The sequence below is a fragment of the Pezoporus wallicus genome, unplaced genomic scaffold (assembly GCF_028554395.1).
Source record: "Pezoporus wallicus isolate ANWC-B61680 ecotype Strahan unplaced genomic scaffold, APGP_CSIRO_Pwel_v1 contig_6464, whole genome shotgun sequence".
In the NCBI taxonomy this organism is placed as follows: domain Eukaryota; kingdom Metazoa; phylum Chordata; class Aves; order Psittaciformes; family Psittacidae; genus Pezoporus; species Pezoporus wallicus.
This window is the reverse complement of record NW_026642130.1, coordinates 4,411,915-4,433,447: the sequence shown is the minus strand read 5'-3', so window position 1 is coordinate 4,433,447 and position 21,533 is coordinate 4,411,915. Positions and strand designations below refer to the sequence as shown.

The 21,533-nt window shown below is 36.2% G+C and overlaps 1 protein-coding gene across 3 annotated transcripts in view; it reads left to right on the top strand.

Moving 5' to 3' along the window:
- Nucleotides 1-21,533, top strand: part of SUPT3H (SPT3 homolog, SAGA and STAGA complex component) — a 271,608-nt gene that overhangs the window by 11,734 nt on the left and 238,341 nt on the right. The gene's annotated exons all lie outside the window — the stretch shown is intronic.

The following is a 21,533-nucleotide window of genomic DNA, read 5'->3' as shown; positions in this document are numbered from 1 at the left end:
GTGGGTTATGTCTAAATCATACACAAAAAAAAAATGATTGTGAATGTTACTTATGGAGTTGGGGGGAGAGGATGCATGTGTGCCAGTTGCTGAGGTCAGCTGCACATAAAAGAGAGCTTTGCTTTTATGAAGTCTTGCAAAAGCATCTTAAAAGATTTTCCCCTGTGTTCATTTGTCAGAGTTGAAAATGAAATGGAGAAAGCTAGTCCCAGAGTACTGAGACATAAATCTATGGTTTCAAAAGATGATAGTAGTGATCACTGTCCATTTGCACTAAGGGCTTGGCTCTGAAAGACTGTCCAGGATGTTGTTTAACATGGGCTGAGGTAAATAAGGACAGACTGAACTGTGAATTCAGTGGTTTTTCAGTGGGTTTTAAGTGATCCTAGCAGTATCTGAAAGTTCCTTTTTACTGTGTTGGTGCTGTTTCATTATATGTTTTTTAATTCATTTTTAATCAGCAATTTAGAAGTCAAAACAGTTCCAGCATCTACCTTCTGACTCATGACTGTGTTTTAATGACAGGGAAATTTTATTTATTAAAATTATATGTGCATTCTGGCTTACCATGATACTGTCCTTTTGTCATTTTACTTTAGGTCATTAATTGTTGAATGGCTATTAGTATGTTTCCATGTGGGTTTTAATATATGGCCTTGTGTGAGTCAGAATTTTTAGATAGTCATATCTGAAATGTTTCACTCTCCTTCCCCTTTCCATTATGTAAGAACTGAAGATTAGGATAGGAAGAATGGTCAAGTTTGACTTTTATTTATATATTTATAAATATTTATAAATATTTTTCTGCCGGTTGCCTTCCATAGCATAAAGATGTTAAAGTGTTTCAGGCCTCTACAGATGGTAATTACTTATCTTTATAAAACCTGCATTTGGCTTTTTAACAAAATAGAAATAGTTAACATTTTAGTATTGCTGCACCACACTAGATACTCTTTGGTTTTACTTCTTTTGTACTTGTGTGGGAGTTCACTTAGGAGTAAAAAGGTGCTTTAGGTCACTTCAGGCTACATTTGAGCTGCATTTTTTGCCTGTTTTGTCTTGGTCAGTTATGGATTTAAGAATGTTAAATATTGAATCTTTTCCATGTTGTGTGCTGAGTCCCACATCTTCCTTGAGTCTCTCACACTCAACCTCTTCCTAACAAGTCCCCTCTGGCTCCTTGCTCCTACTTTTAGGAGATACAGGCTTCTACACAGATTGAATGGTCATGAGAGTAATGCTCTCTTGCCTGTTCTGTCATGTGTTGGTTTACTTTTGCTGTCATGTACCAATGTCTGATTTGAATTGCTATATGGGTAGTAGATATGAAGGGAATTACTTGCCTCCTTTAAATTCTATGTAGAAGGTTTTCCTGTCCAAAAGTAGAAGATGCAATTTTTTTTTAGTTAAGCATCCTTGAGAGACTACTAGGTTGTTGTTAAGTAGAGTATGGGATACATTCTACTGCAGTATCTGTAGTATAATGTAAATGCCACAATAATGAACTGTTTCCTGTGAATTGAATCATAGAATAGTTAGGGTTGGAAAGGACCTTAAGAACATCTAGTTCCAAACCCCTGAATCTTCTGAAGTAGACGAGTACTTTGTTACAAACCCAGTGGTTTGCTCTACTGAGTTCATTCAGGTAGAAAAATACTAGTTCTCACCTTCAAGGGAATTCTGTTTAGTTAATCACATCTATTATGGTCATCTACACTGGAAAATATAAGGGTCGTTCTTGGTGGTGAAAATAACTGTAAATGTGTTTAAAAAAAACAAAAGTCTGTGAAGTTTTGAAGCAAAGAAGTATATTCATCAGTTTGGATCAGTATCTGCAGTGCCTGTATTTTATTTAGTTGTGGACTTCCTGATAAAGTATTTTGAAACTACCATCCTTGCCAGTATACACATGATTCTGTCAGAATGCAGAAGTTATTATTGGCCATATAAGTGGAAGAAATAGACATTTCCCTTTTGCTTCAGAACTGGTGCAGTTATACTTTGAGAACTATGCAAACATCTGTGCTTTAGAGTAACAGTTTTCACAGTTTCATTAAACTTGTAGGAAGTGAAGAAATACTTTGAATGTAATGAGCACAATGGAAGTTACATTTTTATTGTTTGCTGGAAAAAAAATAAAGGAAACTTTTGAAATGATAAAGTGCCAGGGATGAGCCATGTAGAGAAAACAAGACAGCTGTTTCTTTTGGCTAGGACTGCAAGATGAAGTTACCCCTTTAAAAGAACTTTCCAGGCTCTGACAGAAGCTGACATTTTTTATAAACTACATAATTTAGGAAGTTACAGATTCTCCCATTTAAACAATTTATAACAAATTCATGCTGACATCTTAAGATCCTGAGAAACAGTAAAGGCTGGAGAACTACAGTGCAGAAAAGGTAACAGAAAAGAAAATGGAGGCGTATCACTACACAGTTTGTCTTTTTTTATTTTTTATTATTTTTTTATTGTGGAGTTGAGTAAATTCACCTGTTTCCTATGGATTATCATCCATATAAGTAACAGGAGTAATAGGAAGAGTAACTTCAACTTGTCTCACCTTTCTCAATAAAAGAAATGGGTTCAGCAAGAAGGTGAATTTGTGAGAAATAAGTCATATAGGGACATTGGGTGCTGCTCCAGAATGGTGTTTGGTAGTTTTTGCTGATGTTAAAAAATGAACTCTTGAAGACACTTAAAAGGTGGAAAGAATGCAGAGAAGCTATCTTTTTTTGAAGTAGAATATCAAATATTGTTATGACCCAATAGTGAGATCTAGAAGTCTGTGGATAACAATGCCTCACAGTCTGAAGGTGGTATCTTTGATTAGTTTGTAATTTATAGCAGGTAAGTGTTGATTCAGGATCTGATTCCCCAGAATGTTTAAATTTATATGTAATGTTAATCTTGTGAGTAATCCTATTTAAGGAGGGGAGGCTACACGTATGCTGTGTCTGTTATGTGTGCTACACCTATTTTTGAACCACAGCATTAGGGAATGAGCTGAATTCTTTTGTAGAATTGTGTTTTTATAATCTCACAAATACTTTCCTGTACATTTCCTGTGTTTTCAAATAAATCAGGTGTCTTGAAATAGTAAAATACTGCAGAAAAACTATCTTAAAATGTGTAAAAGTTTTTCATATATATATATATCACTAATAAAATGGTTGTTTTCCCATAAAAAATATTTAAAATATTTACATGGATTTTAAGAAATTTCTGCATTTGTCAGGAAAGAATAAATCTGTATTGATGTTTAATGCTTGTGTAAATAGCATTAAGTATAGCTGTTGATAGTACTTAATATGCTGATTACCTTAAGAGGAATACAGAGTTAAGTAAAAGTATCAGGCTGTGGCAGATCGCAGAAACACATGTCAAGCAGTGCACTACCTTTTATATGGGTATGTTTGGTTTTTAGTTGTTAAAACCTTGGAATTATTTGATAAAAGAAGATAATGCTATGTAGATTTTGCTTTGACTCCTACATCTTTTATTTGTATTTGGATATTTTATTATGTTACCATAGACCTTGCAGCAGTAGGTGTTAATAATTTACGAAAACATTTTCAGCACGTTAAAATGCATTTTGCTGAGCTTTGTTTTACGAAGCTTCCTTTGTCTGAGCTTTGTTTTACAAAGCTTCATTTGACTGATCTACAACCTGTTTCCAAACTAACTCTTAACCTTAGGTCAGTTGCACTCAAATTATAGTTCTGCCCAGTAGATTCACAACTGTGATGATTTCACAGTAGCTGTTATAAATCATAATTTAGTTGAGGTAATCTTTTTTGTAATATAAGCACTACTTATAGGGTGAATTTTGGTCTAAACATTTGTTTTGAACAATTCGCAGATGAAGAGGAAGGGGTTTTTTTATACCTTCATTTGGAGTGTTCAGTTTGAGAAAGTGATGAAGAATCATATTGGAGATAAAATTCCTGGCTGAATACTTTAAGTGTCTAAAAAAATCTCATAGAATGTCTTTTCTAAACTCTCTGAAGGCTACACCAGGTGAAGAAGTCCTGATTTGACACTGTTTATCTATATATACAGATGCATACAGAAGGAGATACACATATACCCCATATGTGTATGAATGCAGAGTGTAACAAACAAAAAATGTAAGACATCCCTGTGGAGTTTAATACAATTATATGTGTCTTTTTCTCTTTTTATTTCCTTTTTTAATTTTGCATCACAATACTTCTTGGAATAGAGAATGGAATATTATGGAGGATAACATTGTACATTGCTGAACATGACAACACTGGAGCACTGTCAGTAAGAAATTTTTATGCATTGGGGCTTCACTGTGTAAAGGAGCCAATGTTCATGATCATTCCCATTATAATATTTTCAGTAATATTTGAGAGTTCAAACTGGCTAGTAGAGAGTGGTTCTAGACCTGTGGTCACTGGTGGAGTGTCTAGGTTGAGCATACTTTTACATTGCATGGTATTTTTTTCTTTCCTATGTATGATGTGATGTAATAAAACGTAGTATTTATTGTCTTGCAACCTTATCAATAAATAATTTTTAGGGGTTCTTCTACTTATTCAGGATTTCTCACCCTTTCTGAGATGTCATCATCTTAAGGAATAACATTCTAAATTTTGGAATGTGAAATGAAATTATCAAAAATATGGTCTCTGAAGTAATCTTTTCCCCCAGTGGTGTATTTGGATAACCCCTGCTGACTTGAGTTGGATTACAGTTTGTTCAGCGCTCAATGCCCTGGAAGATCTCACTGTTTTCTTCTAGTATCAGATGTTTAATTTCTTTTCAAATACAGAAATGCAAATGTTGTTTGATAGCAGCAGTGCTTATGTATGCTAAAATAGTGTTTCCTTATCAGTTAGAAAGCTCAGGGGACTTGCTGCTTGCTGCTGAAGAAATGCACACCATATGTAACATTAAAGAAGTGCTGTGATTTATATAGCTGTGCTTTGCCAGATTGGCTCATGTTTGTGTGTTAATCCAGTTGTGAATATCAGAATAATTATCATCGAAGTACTTTGAGTCATTCAGATTACATGCTAACTAAAAATCAAACACAATATGCATTGTATGCTGTCTGCAAGACATAATTTACTCTTGAATATTTTATCTGAAGTTACTTATTATATGAGTTAATGTTTTAAACTACATTCTCTGATTCTGTCTCTTGTCTAAAATCTGTCATTCTTTTCAGCTGTTAGCTTGATTTTTGATGCACATCTGATTTTGTTATCCTAGTTTTCAAAACATTTAATTTTTTTATGTTTCTTTTTGACCATGGGTTTTGTTGCTGCTAAGTCCAGTTTGCAGTTGTTAAACCATGGCCTTGATTATTCTGTGTTTCTCTGTGTGGGTTTGTGTTTGGGTGTTTGTTTTTTTTTTCTGTCATACTCAAATGTATAAGCTTGACTCACTCTTGTGAGGCAGATGTAAGCATAAATAAAAAAGCTGCCATTCCCCTCATGCCAGGTTCCTCATGAGGTTTCCCCTTATGCCAGGTTCAGTTCTTCCCTGGGAAGAAGAGAGTTTTTAGAGTGTTGGCTTTCATATGTCTTAGGTTTCTTGGAATGCAGAGCACATGCAGACCGTGATTCTACTTTAAACAAGTAAATGATTATAGTGACTAGGCAGTTACGCTGAATAGACAGTCTAGATGATTGTTTTTAATAAAATCATCCAGAATTTATCTAGCATGCAACACACAATGACCGTGTGCTTGAGTCGAATACAAATTTTTTTTATCTTACTGTATGGTGAGGTAGGGTAGTACTCACATAACCCTGTTATGACTGTTACCTTATGGCGTTGGATGATTGTATACTTATCCCTCTTTGTTTTGAGGCTGATCAGTAAAATCATCTGACTGGATAGTTTGTTTGGAATGGTAGTAGAGGAAAACAGCAGTAATGACCTGGCTGAGAGACCACTTTGGTTAACCAAACTGTAATTTGGGATTGTAAAGAATTTCTCTGTTCTGTCCCATACTTTTTTACCATATTTGAACCCAGAATTGTGCTGAGATTGCATTGTTCAAAAATAACCATTTTAGCCTACTGAGCTGAAATCCTCTCTACAAGCATGCATAGAAGACTCCCCCATCTCTGCTAAAGAGCAGAGAAACAACAGAAGGGCAGTGGCAGCAGATATGGTACTTGTTTATCAGATAGTGTGTTGGTTTTTTCATCTACCTCATTAAGTACATCAGGCAAGAGTGGTATGAGATAGAAAACTAGGAGCAGAACTAAGTTTTCATTTTATAGGTAGGACAGAGCATAGGAAGGACATGGATTAGAGAGAGGGAAAACACTATAGCTCTTTCTGCAGGTGATGTGATATACTTTTAAGCTTTTAAAGGCAGAGTCTTGTCAGTGTACAGTGGTTAGCCCAACAGGATTTTGCTGAGGAGGCCTAATAGGGTTTGCACAACTGGTGTTAAAAGATGAAAGAGCTGAAAATGGAGTGAGTTTTAAAAAAGCTATTTGAAAATTAATTCTTTCGGCCTACCACATTTTTGTACTGTGTTTCAAAATGCAGTTATTTCAGACCTTACTTTTGTAATTCTGCAGTTTCATTTTACCTTTTTAGTAGCAGAGCTCATGTGAAAGACACCCTGAACTTTAGCCTTATTAGTATCAAACATCATGTCTGAAATACACTTGTTTTATCTCTTACTTCTCTCTTGTTTTTGTTGTTGAGTATCCTGTCTCTATTTATGTAGGGACAAAAGGCAATGGAGGATCTTTATGTAGTAGTATGCAATCAGTCTTTTACATAGAGCAAATAAATCACTGAGTTTCTACAGACTTAGGAAGGAACATTCCTGTAACTAATTTCAAAATTACATTTGTACTCAGAAAGTATGCAAAAGAAACATGAGGGATGTTTTTATGAGGAAGCACTGGAGAGATTAATCTGGATAGCAGTTTTTACTATAAACAAAATTAACTGAAGTTTCGCATTAGTATGGGTTATGTGTATCTTGTATTTCTGCTCTACCAGTACCATATTTTTCTATTGCCAGTTCAAAGTTAATGTAGTTTTTGGAGTTTATTTCTGAAATCAGTTTTGGTAAGTATGAGAAGGGCCTCTCTGAGTAAGGTTACGATGCATACAGTTCTACTCAGTTTATTCTGAGGAATACAACTTCTTGAGTAGATCCTGTGTTTGAAATTTTGTTTTGAGTTGAACTATTTTAAGTTATATGGTTCCAGGATTCTGAGCTTAGATTCCTGAAAACTTCTGGCTTCAGGTTTTGACAACTTGCTTTAGGGTAACATCTAATACCTAAGTAAAAGATTTTATAATTTGGAAGTGATCTGTCCTACTTAAATGAAGACATACATGTATTGTAACAAAACACTGATTAAGCTATAAAGAATACATTAATCAAGTTCAGCATTTCCTACTGTTTTCCCCAGTGTACTGAATTGTAGTATATTAATTCTAGCAGACTGAACCTGAAAATCCAGTTTAACTACAGCTATGACCATAACTGGCAGATGTGTCTGTTCTTAACTGCTGAAGTCTTCAAACTGCAGCTGCTTGCATAACTTGTAATCTCAGTTTATTTCTTCTAGTCACATTTAATTTGACAGTAGAGATTGTACGTGTCAGCATGCAATGTTTTTATAGAACATTATTCATCCATACAGAACAGTAGGGAGATAGACGTTATAATTACTATTGGCTTTTTCATTCTTCTGAAGCTATTCAAGCCCACGGAATTATTTCCAGTTGTATCAGATAATTTATTGAAAATTGATAGTTAGAATGTACATAAGTGACCAGATTTAGAAGGAGCAGAAGAAAACTGCAGATTGCACTTTGTCCTAGGTAGCTAAGTAGGAGCGTCTTTTTCCTCCAGGTGCTATTTTGCTATTTCTGGCTCATTCAGCTATCTGATCCATGGCTTTGGAGAGCTATATTTACCTTCTCTCCTAAGGCACAAAGGTTGTATAATCCCTCCCAGGTTTATTGGGCTGATGCAGAACTCTGCCTCCCTGGGTACACAACTATCTCTTCAGAGGTGCAAGACAACCCTTAGTGGTTAGAGAGATGTGTTTATGTGTTTTTCTCTGTCATTGTGAGTTCAACATGGTAATTTAGATTATGACGTTCTCCCTAAATTGGTCTGTAATGTGATTGGCTTATCCTCAAATCCCACATTGGCTCTGGATTAACAATAAATCAGCTAAATAATAGTGGGAATAACTTTTCCTCTTGCGTAGGTTCTAGCACTTTATAAATAAGTGACATTATCAATTTTTTACAGTAAAACAAAAATGTGTAAGTGGCTTTATCATGCTCTTAATTTCTGTTAGGATACTCTACTTCTTCCAGCTGACTTTTATATACACAATATATATATATATATATATATATATATATATATAGTATACTACATATTAAATCTCACTGTCTCTTTTTATTAAATTGATTTTAAATCCCATAGACCAGCATTTGGTCTATTTGCGTGTTTCTGTAGGACCTTCTATAATGATGCGCTAAGGTGTTGCAGTGATTAGATGGGACAGCCCTCCTCTCCCTTCCCCCATGGCTATGAAATAACTGAATAATGCTTCTTTTAGTTTGACTATGGAAATGGTAAATAATAATAATTTAGCAGTTGTGGTCTAACTGGATGCAGAGGTGTCAGTAAGACTAATGGCTAAGTGGGTGGTGGACAGGGAAAGGAAAAGAGGGAGAATAGCCCTAATAGCATGTGTTAGTTTATTGTGTAAAATAATGTTGTTGGGTTCTTAAGCAATGATGAGCTTTTTTAGCTTAAAAAAAACACCGCTACCCAGAATATATAGTTTATGCTTAAAGTTTGTGTTTTTTTTACAGAAAATGCTGAGCAAACAGCTTATTTGCCCTCCTGATTTAGCGACTTTTTTTTCCTGCTTCAGTTTTTGCCCTGAGAGCTGTAAGCACTTTATGGTGTTAAAAAGCAGCAGCTTCTGACCTAATGTACCCTTCTCCAAACGATAATGTTTCTTTGTTACTTATTTTTAGATCAGATTGTTTTTCTCCCCTTTCCCCCAACATGATTTGTACAACCTTTAGAAAACTGAGTAGTTGTGGTTTTGAATCATCCTCCGTTTCTAGACTGAATGAGTATTTCTGAAGAAGCACTGGCTTGCTTATGAGTGAGTCCTTTTCTTACTTAAACAGGCAACAGCCATGACACAGTCTTACCCCCTGAAACAAGAAGAAAAACTATAGACACATAGTAGGCAGTACTGTTACCCTAGAAAGGACAATGTGTTAAGTACTCATTTAATTTTGTACGAACGTTACATTGCTAGCAGATGGCCTGTTGTTTTCCTTTAGCTATGATTCAGAGTCATTTGGATAAAATATCTTGAAGGAGTGTATTTTGGTCCTGAAATAAAGCATGTCTATCCATTCTGAAACTATAGTAATACTTCATTATGAATCAGGCTATATTTGACTCCTTGTTTGTGTGTAAAGCCTGCAGTGTATCTAGTACAAGTCTAAGTACTGTTATTTGTTCTTTCCGTGAAGAACAGCAAGATAGCGTAAACATCTGATGTGTACACACTGATGAGAAACAAAAAAAAAGGACAAAAACCTAATGGGGAAAAATATTTCCACAGGTATGAATAAATGTAACTGGTCATTTTCAGTGTGAGAGAACAAATAATGAATTTCAAGGCAAAATATTTTTTTCTTATTAAAAATATGAATAGTTTTGTATTAGAAAAGGACCCTGTTAATTGTATAAATAAGGTAACTCCCCCCTAATCCAAGCTTGTAGTTTTTTAGTTATTGTGTAGTTTTTATATTCTGAGTTATTCATAGGAAATCAAGAACTTGAGAGGAAGGGCTGTGCTTTTTTTGGTGTGCTCATGTTATGTAGGTTTTCATTTAAATGAGTGCACGCACATGAGTGCACACACATGCTCATTCTTAACAGTTTGGCAGTATTTCTCGACCAGTTAAATAATAATACTATAGAATGGAATCATAGAAAAATGTAGGTTGGAAGGGACTTCTGGAGGTGACTGGTCCAACCTACCTGCTTCAGAACTTAGATTAGATTGCTCCACAACTATATGAGAAAAATGTCTTATTTTATAGTCTACTGTGTTTGACTGCTGTAGCCTACAGTAGTAAACTGCTTTTTCCAGTATAGCTAAGCTAGTGTAATTACTATGGAAAAAACTTTTAAATGTGGATTAGACCTTAATATTAAGCAGCATCTAAAATTGCTAAATAATATTTAATTTTGATTTTCTGGAAAGTCCCTTTCGGTAGCCAAGTTAAGAGGAGAAAGTCTTTATGGAAGGTATGTATCAATGTGGTTTAATATGTGACTCCATACCTATGACTACTTTTTCTGCTGTACTGCAAAGCTACTGCAAGTCTGTATTTTAAAAATGTAGGCATTGGAGTAATTTTGCCTATTTCCCTGAAAAAAAAAATGGTTTAAAGCTTATCTCTCCCCTTTCCCCCAACCATTCTCCATTGTCCGTTTCTAATTTTTTGAGCACTTATGTGAATAATTGATAATTGCTATTTTACAAACCTGCTTCTCAGTTATGATAAAACATTTTGTGCTACTGTTAAAACTGGAGTTTATATGTCTGCTACACTGCTGAAGGTTTTTATGAAAGACTTCTTCTTTTATTAAGTAGGGAGTTTGAGCCAACCTGGAGACTTGATAAAATATTGAAAAGGATGAAAAATTACTCTTCTGTTCTCCCTCTTTTTAGGGGAAAAAAAATTATGTTTAAATTAAAATAATTTCTGTCTGTTTATTTCTGTGCACATGTATATTTGGGCTTGTATACAATCATAACATTTTGCTGACTTCCAGTTAATATTAATCTATTTGTCGAATTATCTAGGGAGAAACATGGGAATAAAAATATTAGTATGCAGGAAGAGGTTGATGTGCAAGAATGCATTTTCCTTAACATCCCTCTACACCTCAAAAAAAACAAAACTACCTAAAGAAGTTAAGTGTTTTGTTCCTCACTTAATAACTTTAAATTGAATGTGTAACTGTATAGCTGGCAGTTTCATTCCAGCCAGATCTCTCTTCTAAAGTTATGTTTCATCTAGTAATTAGGTAAGGCAGTTCAGTAAATAGCAGTGAAGGCTTACAGACAACTTTGTCTCTTGACTTAGTCTCTATGGTGAAGACTTAATATTAGTAATATAGTGGGTAGTATAAAGAATTACTGTGTGGGTTTTTTTGTAATGTATGCGTGTTTGTGTGTTTTATATATTTATATATATCATAGAATCATAGAATAGTTAGGGTTGGAAAGGACCTGAAGATCATCTAGTTCCAACCCCCCTGCCATGGGCAGAGACACCTTACGCTAAATCATATCACCCAAGGCTCTGTCCATCCTGGCCTTGAACACCGCCAGGGATGGAGCATTCACAACCTCCCTGGGCAACCTAATCCAGTGCCTCACCACCCTAACAGGAAAGAATTTCCTTCTTATATCCAATCTAAACTTCCCCTGTTTAAGTTTGAACCCATTACCCCTTGTCCTGTCACTACAGTCTCTAATGAAGAGTCCCTCCCCAGCATCCCTATAGCCCCCCTTCAGTTACTGGAAGGCTATGAGGTCTCCACGCAGCCTTCTCTTCTCCAGGCTGAACATATATATTTTTATTATATATATATATATTTTTTATATTTATAGAGTTTTAAGAGGAGAAAACATGTATTAGTTGTGGTGTGCTGATACAAGGGGGTTGTTACTGACTAAGACATTATCATAATGTCTTTGTAAAGATTGTAAAGAGGGCTGGAGCACGAGCGCCTTTCCTGTAGGGCTAGGCTCAGACAGTTAGGGTTGTTAAACCTGGAGAAGAGAAGGCTCCAGGGAGACCTTAGAGCAGCTTCCAGTACCTAAAGGGGCCTGCAGGAAAGCTGTAGAGGGGCTTTTGACAAGGACACATAGAGACAGGACAAGGGGGAATGGCTGTAAAATGAAAGAGGGGAGATTTAGATTAGGTATTAGGATGTTCTTCACTGCAAGGGTGGTGGGACACTGGCACAGACTGCCCAGAGAAGCTGTGGCTGCCTCATCCCTGGCAGTGTTCAAGGTCAGGTTGGATGGGGCTTGGAGCAGCCTGGTTTAGTGGAACGTGTCCCTGCCTGTGGCAGGGGATTTGAACTGGATGAGCTTTAAAGTCCCTTCCAACCTAAACCATTCTGTGATTTTATGACTGTATGATTGTATGACTGTGAGAACCATAGAATTGAGCATAACTTCATATTGTAAGCTTTGGTATAAGAGAAATAAGCTTTCTCTATATTACCTACTAGGAGGGAATGTTAACTTTCTGAAGATGGTCATAGTAGTCTTTTGCTTTATTTTTTTAATGCACAAAAATACTGTTATCTGTTTAATTTCCTAAGCATCTGCTAAATGTGCCAGTAATTCCAGTTTTGCTTTTGATAGTGGACAGATCAGTTGCAGAAATAAATTATATGTAACTCTGAAACATGTAATACAAATAATGTAATTAAATTTGCCTGTATGCAAATCAGCTTAGAAGACTGCAGAGGTATAAATGCTGACTGCCTCTGAATACCATGTATTAAGGAAGTTACACAAATGCTATTGATCCTGGACTAGGCACTTCTAGATCTGTTTATGCCTGCTGAACTGAAAGTGCACTTAAGTAGTCCAATGAAGTGAATACCGAAATCTCCTAAACTGAACCAGTTTTAATACTTGTCAAAAAGGGATAGATGCATATCTGGTGACTTGCAAGCGAAAGGCTCTGTGGCTAGTTGACCAACTTCTGTATATCCTATTAAATGCCGGCTTTGTTCCTCTTTTGGAAAGAAATGTATTAAAACAAATTCTGCCTGTGAGTTTGAACTGGCAGGATCTTCCACTCTGCCTGTCCAGGTAGGACCCTGAACATGCTGCTCTAGTTATGTGCCCAGTGACAACTCAGTATCTGTTGGGTTGTGCTGTGGTTCCAATCACTGAAAAATAAGTGATCAATTTATAGAAGGAGAGATGAAACTCTTTAAGAGTTTTTTTCTAATGAATTACAGAATTATTTCTGAAAAAGTGTTTCAGTGTTTGAATAGTCAAAGTTAAGTATATTTCTGGAGCTGGGGTTAGGATGGCAATATTTATCTTTGAATTCTTAAGAAAGATAAAAATCAAAAGCCCAAACCACTTAGTTTTTTTTAGTGCTCATATTAACCCAGAAAAATAGACAAAATTTTGAAAATTGCTTACTTAAACATTGATTGAGGAACCATATAAGGGGCATTTCTTTTCTTTCTTAAAAAGACTTCTCTATGTAGCAACATAGGGTTTGAGGGACAGATATTAACTGATTTATCATTATGGTCCTTTTGAAACAGGTCATAAGACTATCAGTTAAAAATTGAGGCCCGAGCAGAAATTCCTGGACACCATTTAAACAGAGACTTTTGTCTTCTCTTTATCTGTGTTAATAAAGCATTCTCTAGTCTGATGTGGGTGATAAATTGAAATGTGTCTGATTTTATTCTGTTAGCAACACTGTTTACTCCATTGACACACAAGTGAAGATAGTTGTCTTATTCAATACAAATAAATAGGAATTAGGCTTTTTTTTTTTTATTTGTACCACTGTTTGCTACATGTGATGTTTTTGCCATGTGGCTTTCCATGCATGCCACATGTTTCTTGTATAAGCGTCTACTACTATTAAAGACAAGTGTTAGTAGCTAGTATCACTAACAATTCACATGCACTGAACTGAAAAGCTAACATCTTCTTCAGCTGATGGTAGCTGGCACTGGTATTTTGGTAGTCTTTTGTTTCTTTAAATGTGGGGTGATAAAACCATGAAGAACAGGTGCTGCTACTTCACTACTACGGAAGAGGTAGTATTCCTGAATGTGTTTTTGTGATTAGTGAAATACTCCTTTCTTGTAGATGAAACAAAGATATTGGGAATGTTTTAGTGCTGATCATAAGAGCATAGCTATAACTTATGCAGTTGAGAAATTGAAAGAGCCGTCCACCTATTACAGCCAAAGCTGGAGTAAATATTTTTGCAGAAAGCTTTAAACTGAAAAAAAATCTCAAACCTGAGAAAACCCCTCTGAAATAAGTGGGTTTTGGCCTGAAGGAATGAGAAGGGTAAACACACTTTAAAACTCTGCAGTTTAGCTTTTGCACGTAGGAGTGTAGTTACAATTTAAGTAACTGAAGTTTTTCTGATATACTTGTTTATAATTCATGCAACAACATGTAAGCCACCTTTATATTTTGTCAAATGGAAAGGCCAAGTATTTTTTCCTCAGAGGTGATGATGAATGAATTAGTGCAGTCTTTCACCTTATCAGTATGACTCAGCTTTTGAGACTTGAAACTACTGCTAGAGGGATCTGTATGTGTGTCTTTGTATCTTCTTAACCATGGGGCTTGGTATAATCACTCTTGAATTAAGGACTGGAGTCATGTCTTTAAGTCTTGGTCAGGACCTCTATGTTGAAGTAATCCACTTGATATAAAAGCCAAAGTAAGGTGTTCTAAATTGAAATCTTAAATAGAGTTGAAAGGCTAAAAAATAATTTATCTGCAAGGTGTTGTGGTTCTGTCAGTTCTCAGAAATCTGTCCTGCTTTTTAAACTTTACAAGGGGTGATCCTTAACCAGAGATGAAACCCACTTCCACATCCCCCGCATTCCCCCCCCCCCCCCGAAATTTTAACACTTATCTGAACCAGAACAGCACCACTCTGCAGTGAAGTCATAACTTACCTAGCTAGTTAAGCTGACAGTTCAGCTGTTATCTGTTACTGAAGCAGGACAAAGCCTACCACGTCACTTTTTGTTGAGTTTTTTTCTTTTAGTAATGTGCAGTGTAAAAAATCCCCTGTTCAGTATATTATTACAATTAGGATATGCACTTCCTCTCCCCCCTACCCCCCCCCCCCCCGTTTTTGTTTGCAAAGCTAATATTCAGGTGCTTTAAAACATGACTGATGTTATCTTGCAAAAATTTAAATACTACCTTCACCAGAGGAAAAAAAAATAAATGTGGAAGTAATTCATATTCTTTTTTTTTCTTATGTTTTTTTGTTGTTGTTATAATTTCAAATTAAAAATTAATTGTGCATCACTTATCAATTCAGTAACAGGAACAGGAAGCTTTTTATATGTACTTTACACATTGAGAATAGGCTGTGAGCAGTTTTTCTGGATGATTTCAGGTTCTGAGCAGGATATTAGCATTGACTTTGCTGGGAATGAGATACAAATAGTTGTGCATGTACTTAAGTGTTTTGCTGAGTAAGGTCTATTTATTTATAGAGAAAACCTTTCACTGAAATCCAGAAATACCAAGACTCGTGATACTTTCTGGTATGAATTGTTGCTAGGTTTTGGGCATGCAGACAGATTCTCCATACATAGACTAGGATGTAAACTAGGATGTGTGCCTTATATACTTTATCATACTTGTATATATATATGTGTGCTTTTCCCCACACTAAATGAAAAGTTTACACCCTTATCATTCAGGGATAGTACAGCCAACTGAAGAATGAGCATGTGTACCTGAGTCATCGCTCGCTGTACCTGAGCCAATTCAAGGTTTCCATCTTGCTTTTGCTTGTGGAAAGTGAATGGTGTACCAAAGTCCTTATCTTTATCAATGATTGTTACTTTTTTGTCACTGAATATAAGGGGTATGGTGGTGAGAGTAAGGTAAAAGAATCCACTTACTCCAGTCCGGGTCACTGAGGCAAGGTTATGTATTACCAAAACCTTCCTGACAGCCAGCTGTCTCATCTGCTCCAAACTCTCTCAGTGAAGGAGATTGTTGGGCAGTTTCCACAGAATTTATTTTCTTTTCTGACAGTTACTCCTCTTTCTCTCAAGAAATGATATCTGTGATAACTTTTTTTTGTTACAGGAGAGTGTAGAGAGAGTAGGATCAATCAGTGTTAGTAACTCTGGATATAATGTAAGAATAGGTTGTATGTTCAGGATGTATTTCATCAACTTTCTGATTGTTTAAAAAATAAGTGTCTCAAGACACAATCAGTCTTCAGAAGCTATGTAGATAGTTTTGCAGACATAAAAGGCACAGAAAATTGAAGCTTGCAAGTCCCATTGTACCATACATGGCATAGTTGCAACCTAGCCATGGAAAACTGAACTGTTCAAAATGTCTTACCACAAGACCGAGGAGGAGTTGGTCACTGTTCACTTCTGCAGACTAACGCAGTCCCTTTAAGCTTTTAACTTTGAGCATGGTTTCTACAATTGTTATTAATGCCTTGTTTTCTACCAGTGTTTTGGAATTTGCACCCCCCACCCCCCTTAAAGGTGGTGTCCAAAAGGGTGGAGGGTAAAAAAACAAGGGTTTTCTTGTTAGGCTCTTCTCATCAGTGAGACATGCAGAAGCCATCTCCTGCTTTCTCTGTATGTCGCAGGCCTGAGAGCATCTGTGAGAGTGAGTTGAACACCTGCCACCAGTTTAGTTTGTGACCTTTTCTAATTTATGGGTTTTCTTCTAAGTTACCATTCTTGAGAAAGTTATTTACCTTGTTTAAACAGCAGATTCTCTGAGTCTGCATTTTTTGCACTTGTCCATTTAATTTGATGCTGTTGGTTTCAGGCTTTTCTAATTGATCAAGACTGCCGTGTTCTCCTTAAGTGGAGTGTCCTCCAGTTTGATGTCATAGTAAATTGTGATTGTTCTTGTTCTCTCATCTGTGCTGTAAATATTAACCTAAGCAGAACTGAACGTAACATCTCTCTGTGGGACTCTTAAAATACCTTTTCTTTTTATAGGCAGTCATTGTTACCAACTAGAGGTCACAACACTCTACTGCAACACTCGATCTTTTCTGAATGTACAAGTTCTCTTGGATAAATATGGAGGCAGCAGCATTTTTTTTCTGAAACCAAGATGTTTTGATTCTGCTGCTTGGCATTTTCTAGTAGAGTCAGTTTCCTATGCAATTAATCGGGTTGATATGCAGTTACTAGATCTTTTCATTTGGGTTGTCTTTGCACCTTGCTACTTTGCCAGTGTTTATGGGTTGACCATTTCTGCCTGCTTAGAATCTCAGGTGTGGCAGTGGTTGCAGTGGAGCATTGTGTATGAGGGCCAGATGCAGGACAATACTTTATATACAGTGTAAACTGTGCTTTTAGGAAAGTGGCTGATGACACGATAACCAACTCTTTTCAATCAGAATCCTATATGGTGCTGTTGACACAACCAAGTCAGTCGGTGAGGTTTTTAAATGCTTGGGATTCTTTTGAATTGTTAGTTGCAGCCAAACTCAGTTTTCTAGTTGAAAATACCTTCAGGATCCTACCCAAAGAGCTATATTTGGTAATGGCACAATTGTTAGCATTACTATTTTCAGGTTTAAAATATGCTCACGCAAAGAAGATGGAAGCGTTTTGCTGACAATATTTGCTAAGCATTTTTTCCAGCAAGAACCAAAATTACCAAGTCCTAACGCTGTGAGTCATCAGTATGCCTCTTAAAATTACTTTTTTTTTTTTTTTGGAACAGACTTCTCAAGTATATATCAAAATAAGTTAACCTTGAAGGAGACAGATTTACATAGAGCTAAAGCAAACAGATGCTCAGCAAAGCTGAACTCATCATGCTGTTTTGTAAAAGTTCTGCTATTGCTATTTATTCCTATTGTCATATAAGGGTTATACTTATGGATCAGTATTTTTATTATCGTAAGCACTGAACAAATTTATAATAAGAATATAATCTTAGTAAATACAGCTAAAGAAATTAAGTGTATAGTTGATGTTGTGGTTTTGTGTGTTTTGTTTTGTTTTGGGGGTATTTTGGTGAAGATGTGTAGAATTTCCAGGTGGCTCTGACTTATATGTGGGACCAGGACCTCCCAAAGGCATACTAGATAACCACTGCCATGTGTGCCATGTGAAAATAAGGCAGTTGAAATACCATTAGTCAGGTGGTCATATTGTTGCCGATTTTGAAAGTAGAATATGATGACCTGCTTGAGTGGGTCCAGAGAAGGCCATGAAGAGATTAGAGGACTCCAACAGCCTGAGAGAGCTGGGTTTGTTCAGCCTGGAGAAGAGAAGGCCTCTGGGAAGACCTTAGATCAGCTTCCAGTGCCTAAAGGGATCAATGAGAAATCTGGGGAGGGACTTTTTATAAGGGCATATAGGGATAGACAAGGTGGAGTGGTTTTAAACTGACAGAGGGATTTATATTAGATATTATGAAGAAGTTCTTCATTGCTAGGGTGCTGCAACACTGGACAGATTGCCCAAAGAAGTTATGGCTGCCTCATCCCTGGCAGTGTTCAAGGCCAGGCTGGATGATGCTTTGAGCAACCTGGTCTAGTGGAAGGTGTCCCTGCCCATGGCACAGGGGTTGGAACTGGATGATCCTTAAGGTCCTTGAACCCAAACCACTCTATGGTTCTGTGATTAATCATCGTGATACATTCAGGTAAGTTGGAAATCGTCTTCTTGCAGGAGCTATGCCCTGTTCTATGAACAAATAGAAGAGATAGCAGGATAGTAGATAGGTGTAAAGATGCTTAGAAACACTTTTGAAAGAGGAGACAGATGGCCAAGAACTGGCATTTGAAAATGGAGCCATACCTATACTTCATACTTTGAAGACCTGATATTGAGGTCAGAAGTATGAGAGGTGGGAGGTAACATGTTAAGAGTCAAGTTTGCGGAAGTCAGAATATTTGGCTGTGAAATGAAATTCTCCTACTACATTCATCATTAGAAAATGTAGGGAGAGTCATTAAACAAAGAAACAAACAAAAAAAATCCATAAGGAAATAAGCAATAATTATCAGAATTGCCATGAAAACAAACTGTATTACTCAAATTATGCTCTGCAAAATGTATACAATGCCTGACCCTTAATGGTCCCATCACACTAAGCCTCAGTGCCTGTCACCAAGGACAGGTATTTTTTGGTGCTTCTCTTTTTGTTGTATATTACCAGTAACATGTAAGAAGAATGGCTTCTCCTTATATGTACAGTTTTCCTTCTGGAGTCCCTATAAAGAGCCTTGCAAAATACGTTCCCCAAGTTTGCTATTTCCTTACTTTGTTTTCCCTTATTCAAAGCAGAGAAATCAAGTTTTAGGGTTCCTGAAGTATTGCAGTTGCTTCTCTAATAGTATGCATACTTGAGTAGTCCAGTATGTTGTTTTTTATGTATGGATAGGTGTGTGTGTGTATATATAAAATCTTTATAAACTGAAAATCTGGAGGGAATTTTCCTCTTGCAACCTGTGTAGAGAGACTAACTCAGCTGCCACAGAGGCCAGTGCTCTTGAAGGTGAATGTGCACATGTTCTGTTCCATTGGAACAGAGCGAAAGGTTCCCTACGTGAGTTCCTGGAAAGGCAGTGGAGCTCCCCTGCTAGGACAGTTGTTAGCAGTCAGGAAAGAAAAGAGTTTACAGGTTAAGAGCATGAAGTTAGTTTTCCACCATCTGACCTTTCTCACACGCCAGCACAAAGCAGCTTTTCTGTAGCATCAAAAGCTGTTATTGTTTGCCAGGATAACTATGCTAATAAATCCTCGTGTACAAATGTATCTATTATGTTATAAAAAAAAAAAAAATTGTGCTACTACAAGTAGTTTTATTAGTGTAACTGCATTTCAGCGAGGCCTTTTTCCATCATCACTGTCTGTAAAAATAAATTTGCATTTTTAACATATTCCACTACTTTTTTGGTATTGCCTAGGCCCTCCCTTAAGGTGCACTGTAATAGCAAGTGACAGCAGAAGTTCTGTTCTGTGGCGTTAACAGGAAAAAAGATTCAGCTTTCAAAATCAAACTGTTAATTACAAAGACTTTCAAAAGTGAATCATCCAGGTTCTTTTCCCCAGTAATCTTTAGGTTATTTTCCTCTTGCTCCAGTAACTTTTATTCTACAAGTACTAAAGTTAAAATCAAGTAAGAGTGATCTGATAAGCTTCAATGATCTGTCTGGGATCTTGTTTGCAGTTACTAGGTCTTTACTCATGGGTATTGTCCCTGGTCCGCATGGAATAGCGGAATGAATGCTTAGTCTCCTGCAGTACAAAGCATTGTTTGGGTTTGCATAAATGCAGACACTCATCTAGTCAGATCCTTGATGTGCAGCATGAATGAAGGCAGAACTAGGTTGTCCTTGGATAAATCACTGCTGCATGTCACATTAAGGTCTTAGTTTCATCTGGTTTAGCAAAGTGTAAGTCTTGTGTCAAGGGATATTTTATGTGTGGATGTTATACATTTGTGTATGTATTAATCTTTATAATATTTGTTAGAAAAAGTCAAGAAGAAACAAAATTAATTATGTGTTTTCTGAAAGACAAGCCAAGCTCTTATTGGTAAAAAAAAAAAAAAAAGGAAATCTGAGTGTTTGCAGATATGTATATATTTATACGCCATACATTCTGGTTACAATTCCTTGCTTTAACATACTACCTTGACTACCTTATATGTGTAGATAGGCACTTAGCTCACAAGTGAGTATTTTTCTTTGTGGTATTTCTACATATGTCTTTGTCAGTAAGACATTAGTATCAGTGGTTTCTAGATATTGTTGTCCTCAGAAAAAATGTAGATATAAAACATACTAAAATAGGTGATCTATGTTACAGTGTATCGCCCACCTACATTGTGCCTGGCTGCCCTTCTTTCTGTTGTGAAGAATAACATACTAAAATTTCATGCAAGTAGCTGTTCGGAGTAAGAAGTAACTTTCATTACCACGTTTTCTTCATTTATGTATGTTTGGTTGTTTTTTCTTTAAACAAACACCTCTCTAATCCCCTGTTTTTCTTTATAAGAAATAGAACTGTACCTAATTTGTAACTTAAGTATATTTGCTTTTGTTTGACTAACTCTTCAGTCAATGTATTCACTTTTGCTTTACCCTGTTAAGAAGTTTACCATAATGAGCAACTCAGAACAGTTTACTTTCTGAAAAACAAGTGACTCCTGGTAATGCTCAAGTGTGGTTTGTAACATTTCAAACCCCAGAAATACTAAAATATACTACTTTTTTTTCAAAACTGAGCTTCAAAATAATAGATTATGAATCTAAAATTGAGAAATACTGAATTTGAAATATGTATAAAATAGATTTCTGATGAAGAGGGAATTTGAGAAGTATTTCTTTAAGAATTCTGGTGAGATACACAAACCACCTTCTGTAAGCTCTCTGAACATAACTAGCATGCTGCTTAGTTTATTCAAAAAGGACTATAAATTCTGGAAGTTTTAACTTGATATGTTTGCAGGTAACATGATTGATGTGTAACTCTAGAATGAAAGGAGTATTTAGAGTCTTGGCTATCACTTCCCCAGTTCTTATTCCTTAAACAAAGACAGGTCAGATATTAGTCTTGTCGTCTGTAAGTGTTACAGTTTCTGACTTCATCCTATGAATACAGACACATACAAACTCAGAAAATACTCTCACACTCAAAACACCTATCGATCACCAAATCAGAAAAAAACATACTAGTGGAGGGGGGCTAGCCT